This window comes from Episyrphus balteatus, chromosome 1, assembly GCF_945859705.1.
Source record: "Episyrphus balteatus chromosome 1, idEpiBalt1.1, whole genome shotgun sequence".
Classification (NCBI taxonomy): domain Eukaryota; kingdom Metazoa; phylum Arthropoda; class Insecta; order Diptera; family Syrphidae; genus Episyrphus; species Episyrphus balteatus.
Window position 1 is genome coordinate 94,990,851 of NC_079134.1, and position 9,433 is coordinate 95,000,283.

Genomic DNA, 9,433 nt, shown 5'->3' on the forward strand with positions numbered 1-9,433 from the left:
CCATTTTGTGTGGAAAATTCAAAGACAAAGATGTTTTGATTAATCGAGTTTAAATGATTCCATCAGACTTGCTTTTTGATTTTACACATTCGCTTGAACCATAAATAAACGCAGTCTATTGTTGAAAATATGAGGTATTGATCTAACCAAAAAACATTAGAATAAATTGAGAAATGTTCACTACAATAAATATTGTAATGTTTTATTCCGGGTTCACAATAAAACTTATTTAATTTACACTTATATTTCCGTTCAAATAAGAACACACTTTATTTCAACTCAATTTACTTTTATTATTCGCTCAAACAAACACACTTTTAAATCACTTTATTTACTACTAACAATTCGCAACACTTTATTTCACTTTGTACTGTACTCTTTCACTTTCAAGATTAAACTGTCTCCGGTCGGTGTCTACGCTGCCTTTTATACCGGAATCTCGAGACTCGAAAACGTCCTCGAAGGCTCTCGTCCCTGTCTCTCGAAACTTCCTTTCCAGGAAGGGCACTTCATACTTCCAGTCTAGTGGGATATTTTGAGATGTGTTCAGTGTGGGATATTTTGAGATGTGTTCAGTGAGATATTTTTAGATGCGTTCAGTGGGATATTTTTAGATGTGTTCAGTGAGATATTTTTCTTAATTACTAAAGGTCCGTTCACATTTCTACCTTTGCAGTAGTAGGTAGTGTGTTCAGACTTTTATCTTAAAAGTAGTTCAGTAATTCATCGTTACATTGCCCCCCTCTTAGGATTGTTCGTCCCGAACAACTCCATTGCTTCTATCACCATTATAACGATGTAAACGGTCACAATGAACTACCTTTAGTTTGCCTCTTACCCCTCTTTGTATACGGTAAACCACGTCGTTAATTCTGGTTATTACTGTGTAAGGGCCTTCCCAGTTTTGTTGTAGCTTCGGTGATAGTCCCTTTTGTCGGTGGGGATTGTAAAACCACACAAGTTCTCCTTCTTGAAACCCTGTTGCTGTCGCTCGTGCGTCATATCTTGTTTTCATCCTGTCACTAGACGCTTTTATATTTGTCCTTGTCCGTTGGTGAATGTCAGCCAGTGTTCCTTTCAGTTTATCTACGTACTCATCCATTTCATGTGGCTCGTTTGGAACACTTCCAAATTTTATCTCACTTGGCAGACGTATTGTTGAGCCAAATAGGACTTCCGATGGTGTATGTCCAGTAGAACTATGTGTTGCACTTCTATAAGCCATCAAGAATAATGGAATATGTCGGTCCCAGTCTCGTTGATTATCATTGACTACTTTTGACAGGTGTTCCTTAAGTGTCCTGTTAAATCGCTCAACCATCCCATCAGATTGTGGATGAAGCGGTGTTGTTCGCGTCTTCTTGATGCCAAGGAGTGAGCAAACCTCTTGAAAAATCTTAGATTCGAAGTTCCTTCCTTGGTCGGAATGAAGTTCCATGGGTACTCCGAACCTGCTCACCCAATGAAAGACAATCTTATCCACAACTGTTTTGGTTTCCTGGTTTGGAATGGCAAATGCCTCAGGCCATTTGCTGAAGTAGTCCATCACTACAAGGATGTATCGATTTCCGTTGTTGGTTTCGGGGAAAGGACCTGCTACGTCTATTGCAATTCTCTCAAAAGGTGCACCCACATTGTACTGCTGCATCTTGCTTTGGATTTTTCTAGCTGGTCCTTTGCTAGCGGCACAAGTATCACATTTTCGGCACCACTTTTCAACGTCTTCTCTCATACGTAACCAGTAGAATTGCTGTCGTAGCTTTTCCAGCGTCTTGTTGATGCCTAAATGGCCTCCAGAAGTTCCACCGTGCATCTCTCGGAGAACATCATTTACCTTTGACTGAGGTACGACTAGCTGCATTACATAGGATTTACCATCTGCGGATTCCCACTTACGCCTGAGTAGCCCTTCTTGCACATGAAGTGAGTCCCATTGTGCCCAATATGCTTTTAGAGTGGGGCTTCGGTCGGAGATGTCGGCCCATTCTGGTTTCTCTTGATGTTCCTTCCATGCAAGGATGGGTTCGATGTCCGAATCTTCCTGTTGGGCCATTCTGAGTTCTTCATTACTCCAGCCGCAAATGGGATCAGCTCTCGTTCTTCTAACAGCGACAACTTCCTTTTCTTCTAGTCGTGTGCAATGTTTGCAGTCTTGCTTGCACGGGCGTCGAGATAATGCGTCTGCATTTGAATGCAGTTTTCCTCTTCGATGTTGAATCTGACATTGATACGTCTGAAGTATCTCGATCCATCTTGCTACTTGACCCTCTGGATTTTTGAAGTTCAAAAGCCAATTTAGTGCACCATGATCTGTGCGAAGAAGGAACTTCTGTCCATAGATGTACTTATGGAAGTGCTTTGTTGCCAATACTAGAGCTAGAAGTTCCCTTCTGGTCACGCAATAGTTTCTTTCTTGTTTCGAGAGTACCTTGCTGAAATAGGCAACGACCTTTTCTTCTCCGTCATGAACTTGCGATAAAACAGCACCAACTCCAACATTACTTGCATCTGCGTCAATGATGAATTGTTTGCCTGGAGTCGGATAGGCCAGCACAGGAGCTTCACATAACCGCAGCTTCAGTTCCTGAAAGCTTTTCTCACACTCACCTGACCATTTAAAGGGTTTACCCTTCTCCGTAAGTTGGTGCAAGCTTTTGGCGATTCTCGCAAAATCCTTCACAAATCGTCGATAGTACGTTGCCAGACCGAGGAAACTCCGAAGTTGATGCTTGTCCTGAGGGGTTGGCCAGTTCTTCACAGTGTCAACCTTTTCAGGATCAGTCTTCACTCCTTGGGATGAGATGATATGCCCCAAATATTTAACCTCGGTCTTGAAAAGTGCACATTTCTTTGGATTCAACTTAAGATGTGCTTCTCGTAGCCTTTGGAATACAGCCTTTAGGTTTTCACAATGGTCATCAAATGTTTTCCCGTAAACGATGACATCATCCAAATAGACTAGGCAAGATTTCCAGGTTAATCCATTTAAAACGCACTCCATTAAGCGCTCAAAAGTAGCTGGGGCATTGCATAGCCCAAACGGCATGACATTAAACTGCCACAGACCATTTCCTGTGGAGAAAGCCGTCTTCTCCCGATCTTCTGGATGGATTTCCACCTGCCAGTAGCCACTCTTCAAATCCAAAGTCGAAAACCATTGTGCTCCTTCCATTGCATCTAGAGTATCACTGATTCTTGGCAGTGGGTAGCTGTCTTTCTTCGTCACATCATTCAGCCTGCGATAGTCGACACAAAATCGAGTGCTTCCATCCTTCTTTTTGACGAGAACTACCGGTGATGCCCAAGGGCTTTTGGAATTTTCGATTAGCCCGTCTTTCTTCATTGTTGTTATCATTTCTTCAACTTCACCTTGTTTGGCCAAGGGGAGACGTCTTGCTGGTTGACGAATCGGCCTAGCATCTCCTGTATCGATTCGATGCTGCACCAGTTGTGTTCGGCCGTATTGCCCGCTGGGTGAAGAGAAGATATCAGCATACTCATGAAGAAGCCTTCCCGCAACATTAAGCTGATGTTGACTCAGGTTGTCTGAATTGAGAATTTGTTTCTTTAGTTTCTCCGAGTTCATAGTCATCTGTGTATCCACCTCGTTGATCTTAGTTATTGCGGCCACAGATTCACATTGCCCAACAACTTCTCCTTTCTTAAGCTTGATTGGGTACGGTTTGATGTTAAGTATCCGTACAGGTACCATGTTGTTCTTTGGTGCCACAAGAGTCTTCCCGATGATGATGTTTTCGGAACTTTGCTCAACTTCTGGTTCAACCATGAGGTATCGATGGCTTCCAAAGTTCCCCTTTAACTTGGTCCACACAAAAACTTCTGAAGAAGGAGGCAGGCACATGTCTTCTTTGATGACAGTTCTAATTGTTGTCGAGTTTTCAGTGCCATAGACCATTGGAATCTCTACATTTCTGTATTTCAGGACTTGATTACCTATATCCAAAATGATTCCATGCTCCTTCATGAAGTCGATTCCAATGATGCACTCGTCACATATATCTGCCACCAGTTTTCCTCTTCGATGTTGAATCTGACATTGATACGTCTGAAGTATCTCGATCCATCTTGCTACTTGACCCTCTGGATTTTTGAAGTTCAAAAGCCAATTTAGTGCACCATGATCTGTGCGAAGAAGGAACTTCTGTCCATAGATGTACTTATGGAAGTGCTTTGTTGCCAATACTAGAGCTAGAAGTTCCCTTCTGGTCACGCAATAGTTTCTTTCTTGTTTCGAGAGTACCTTGCTGAAATAGGCAACGACCTTTTCTTCTCCGTCATGAACTTGCGATAAAACAGCACCAACTCCAACATTACTTGCATCTGCGTCAATGATGAATTGTTTGCCTGGAGTCGGATAGGCCAGCACAGGAGCTTCACATAACCGCAGCTTCAGTTCCTGAAAGCTTTTCTCACACTCACCTGACCATTTAAAGGGTTTACCCTTCTCCGTAAGTTGGTGCAAGCTTTTGGCGATTCTCGCAAAATCCTTCACAAATCGTCGATAGTACGTTGCCAGACCGAGGAAACTCCGAAGTTGATGCTTGTCCTGAGGGGTTGGCCAGTTCTTCACAGTGTCAACCTTTTCAGGATCAGTCTTCACTCCTTGGGATGAGATGATATGCCCCAAATATTTAACCTCGGTCTTGAAAAGTGCACATTTCTTTGGATTCAACTTAAGATGTGCTTCTCGTAGCCTTTGGAATACAGCCTTTAGGTTTTCACAATGGTCATCAAATGTTTTCCCGTAAACGATGACATCATCCAAATAGACTAGGCAAGATTTCCAGGTTAATCCATTTAAAACGCACTCCATTAAGCGCTCAAAAGTAGCTGGGGCATTGCATAGCCCAAACGGCATGACATTAAACTGCCACAGACCATTTCCTGTGGAGAAAGCCGTCTTCTCCCGATCTTCTGGATGGATTTCCACCTGCCAGTAGCCACTCTTCAAATCCAAAGTCGAAAACCATTGTGCTCCTTCCATTGCATCTAGAGTATCACTGATTCTTGGCAGTGGGTAGCTGTCTTTCTTCGTCACATCATTCAGCCTGCGATAGTCGACACAAAATCGAGTGCTTCCATCCTTCTTTTTGACGAGAACTACCGGTGATGCCCAAGGGCTTTTGGAATTTTCGATTAGCCCGTCTTTCTTCATTGTTGTTATCATTTCTTCAACTTCACCTTGTTTGGCCAAGGGGAGACGTCTTGCTGGTTGACGAATCGGCCTAGCATCTCCTGTATCGATTCGATGCTGCACCAGTTGTGTTCGGCCGTATTGCCCGCTGGGTGAAGAGAAGATATCAGCATACTCATGAAGAAGCCTTCCCGCAACATTAAGCTGATGTTGACTCAGGTTGTCTGAATTGAGAATTTGTTTCTTTAGTTTCTCCGAGTTCATAGTCATCTGTGTATCCACCTCGTTGATCTTAGTTATTGCGGCCACAGATTCACATTGCCCAACAACTTCTCCTTTCTTAAGCTTGATTGGGTACGGTTTGATGTTAAGTATCCGTACAGGTACCATGTTGTTCTTTGGTGCCACAAGAGTCTTCCCGATGATGATGTTTTCGGAACTTTGCTCAACTTCTGGTTCAACCATGAGGTATCGATGGCTTCCAAAGTTCCCCTTTAACTTGGTCCACACAAAAACTTCTGAAGAAGGAGGCAGGCACATGTCTTCTTTGATGACAGTTCTAATTGTTGTCGAGTTTTCAGTGCCATAGACCATTGGAATCTCTACATTTCTGTATTTCAGGACTTGATTACCTATATCCAAAATGATTCCATGCTCCTTCATGAAGTCGATTCCAATGATGCACTCGTCACATATATCTGCCACCAAAAACACATGTGAAAACTCTAGTTCTGCCATACGGATCGTAAGACGAACTTCACCGTACACCCTTGCTGCTTCTCCTGTGGCTGTCTTCAGACGGTAGCTGTTGGTGTTATGTAGCCATGTCATCTTCACCAAGTCTCTTCGTACAATAGAGGCGGTGGCACCGGTGTCAATTGTAGCCACGTGTTGTTTGTTGTTTATGGTCGCCTCCACTGTCAGACTTTTGTTGTCTCGTTTAGTCTGTGAGACTTGAATTGTGGTTCCGGGGCCATCGATACCAGAAACCAGCTTCTGCCCCTCGAAGTTGGTCCTTACTCGTTTCCCGAATGGGAAACAAGATGAGCATGAGTGTTAGTTGTATCGCTTACCTGTTGTTGGGCAATATTCCTGTTTCCACAGTGTTCGCAAGCAGTTCTTCTTGGTGGCAATCTGCACTGCCGCTGGAGATGTCCTGTCTTGTTACAGTTCCAGCATCGAGCAGCTCCGTCTCGCTGGTTTCTTTGGAACGCGAGTTTTTGACAAGAGCATTCCTCCACTGCAACTTCTCTTACCCGATGAACGCCTTGAGAAGCCTGTTCTGCTGCTTCCATAGTCAGTGCAAACGCTAATGCTTCAGGAAGGGAACGTTTTCCAGCTGTTCGAATTGCTCGCTGAAGATTTATATCAGATACAGCACGTACAAAGGCTTCTGTCGCAAACTGATTGATAATGTCGTCTCCTGCTGTCGGATATGCCAGATGAGCCAACCTTTCAATATCTGCTTGAAGTTGTTGCAGAGTTTCTCCTCTTTTCTGGACTCTTGTATTGAGTTGGACGCGGAAGACTTCCTGCATATGGCCATCTCCAAAGCGTTTTTCAATGACCTGGACAAGAGCGTTAAAGTTACCATTCTTTTCTGGTGGTAACGTTTGTAACAACTCAGCAGCAGGACCTCTAAGAGCAAGAGTCAGCGCTATACATTTGTCTTCGTCATCCCAGCCATTTGTTGTGGCAGCTGCCTCAAACTGTTTCTTGTAGATCGACCAAGAACTTTGTCCATCAAAGGTTGGTGGATGCATTTCCTTCTTCTTTAAATACTCACCAGAACTTTCTCGCACCTTAATTTTTCGAACCTTGTCAAGTTCTTCGGTAAAACTTTGCATTTTCACTTCCATTCCTTTCAATTTGTCATCGAATTTTATTTCTACTTTTTCGAGTTTTTCTTCAACTTTCTCGAACTTTTCTTGAGATTGTTTTTCAACACCTTTGATGGAAGCATCAAGAGCAACGAACTTGTTCTCGATAGCATCAAGCTTACCTTCGATGAGGTTTTTCTGTTCATCTAGAAGGTTCTTCTGGGTTTCCAATTTTTCGAGAAGATTCTGTTGTTCACTCTTTTGCTCGGTACGTTGTGCCTCAATTTTTTCGAGAACACTACTCTGTTGTTTTTCTAATTGTTCTCTCTGTTCCTTGCGTTGTGTCTCAATTTGTTCAAGAAGATTTTTCTGTTCATCCTTCTGTTCATTACGTTGTGCTTCAATTTGTTCAAGAAGATTTTTCTCGAACTTAGCAAGGAGAACAGACATCACGGACGACATATCGGAAGCGGAACCAGTACTTACTTGTTCTTCTGGCATTTCAATTTCGAATTGAAATGTGTCCAAATTTTCGTTTATCTGGGTTAAGTGATCCTGCAGACGAATAATGAGGTCATTTTTCGATCCAGCAGTAGGAAGACCTCGCTTAGTTAATTCCGCCTTCAGCTCAGTCAAACTTAACTGATTTAATGTCTTACCCATTTTAACTTTTTAAAACGCGAGCACTTTTACTTATTTCAAAATGTTTTAAACTTTGTTTATTTTTAAAACACACGCGCACTTTTTACTTTATTCGCGAAATTATCTGATTCGCACAAATAAATAAGTTTTATTCCACTTTTCTGACACCACTGTAATGTTTTATTTCGGGTTCACAATAAAACTTATTTAATTTCCACTTATATTTCCGTTCAAATAAGAACACACTTTATTTCAACTCAATTTACTTTTATTATTCGCTCAAACAAACACACTTTTAAATCACTTTATTTACTACTAACAATTCGCAACACTTTATTTCACTTTGTACTGTACTCTTTCACTTTCAAGATTAAACTGTGTCCGGTCGGTGTCTACGCTGCCTTTTATACCGGAATCTCGAGACTCGAGAACGTCCTCGAAGGCTCTCGTCCCTGTCTCTCGAAACTTCCTTTCCAGGAAGGCTTCCAGTCTAGTGGGATATTTTGAGATGTGTTCAGTGTGGGATATTTTGAGATGTGTTCAGTGAGATATGTTCAGTGGGATATTTTTAGATGTGTTCAGTGAGATATTTTTCTTAATTACTAAAGGTCCGTTCACATTTCTACCTTTGCAGTAGTAGGTAGTGTGTTCAGACTTTTATCTTAAAAGTAGTTCAGTAATTCATCGTTACAATATATATTCTTTGTTTTTGATGACTCTGACTTACCTTTTCATTACTTGAAGATCGATATGAACGTAGTTCTTGATTGTCTTGGCTTGTTTCATTCCGTATGTGGTTATTCACTTCACACAAATCTTTCCACTTTGCTACCACTTACATCTTACATGATAAAGATTGAGATTTGAGAGTATCTTAGCATTTTTTCTTCTTTGGAATTGGACGTATGTGTTGCTAGGATGATTTTTAAGAAGTCAATATTCACTTCTCTGACGATTTTATTAAAAATTAACAATAGACAAGATAAAAAAACTTTTTTCAATTAAAATTTTTAATTTGTTTGACAAATCAGCTGGCTGTCAAAAAAGAAACTCACCTCTATAGTGGTGAATTCGTTGTGAGGTTTCTTATGAGGTTTTCCGCAGAATACCAAATTGTGACAACCTCATAAGAAACCTCACAAAAATAACCTCACAAAAAATTGTGACTTGTGAGCATCACAACTCCAGAATAGCCCTGTGACAGCCCTATTCTGAGCAACCTCACTTATGCCTCACAAGTCACAATAACCTCATAACCCGAGATGAACTCGATTTTGTGACTTTTTCGTATTCTAAAGAAAACCTCACAGTCACAAGAACCTCATAAGGTGAGGTGAGTTTGATTTTGTGAGGTTTTTCGAATTCTGGCGTACACTCACAAATTGTTAGCATCATAAAAATTATCAAAATTGTGATCTCCTTCAGAGCAGGTCACAACTCACAAATTACTGGAGTTTTAACATTATGCAGTTGCATAATTGTAAGAAATTCGACGAGTATTAAAAAAAATGCAAAGTATTTTTATTTGCACTAAAAATTTTATTTTCAATGCAAATATTTTTCAGTTGCAATACAAATTTTTTTTTAATGCAAATGTTTTTCAGTTGCAGCAAATATTTTTTTTAATTTGCAATGAATATTTTATTTTTAATTTGTAATGGAAAGCAATTGCATTAAAAATAAAATGATTTTTTACAACCCTGCTCTAGCCCAATCAATGTGTCCCAAACGTCTGCCATTGGATATTGCATCTGGAGCTTCTCCAAATCATCGATGAATATTTACGTTTGTTTGTCGATATTATTCCTTTCTATCT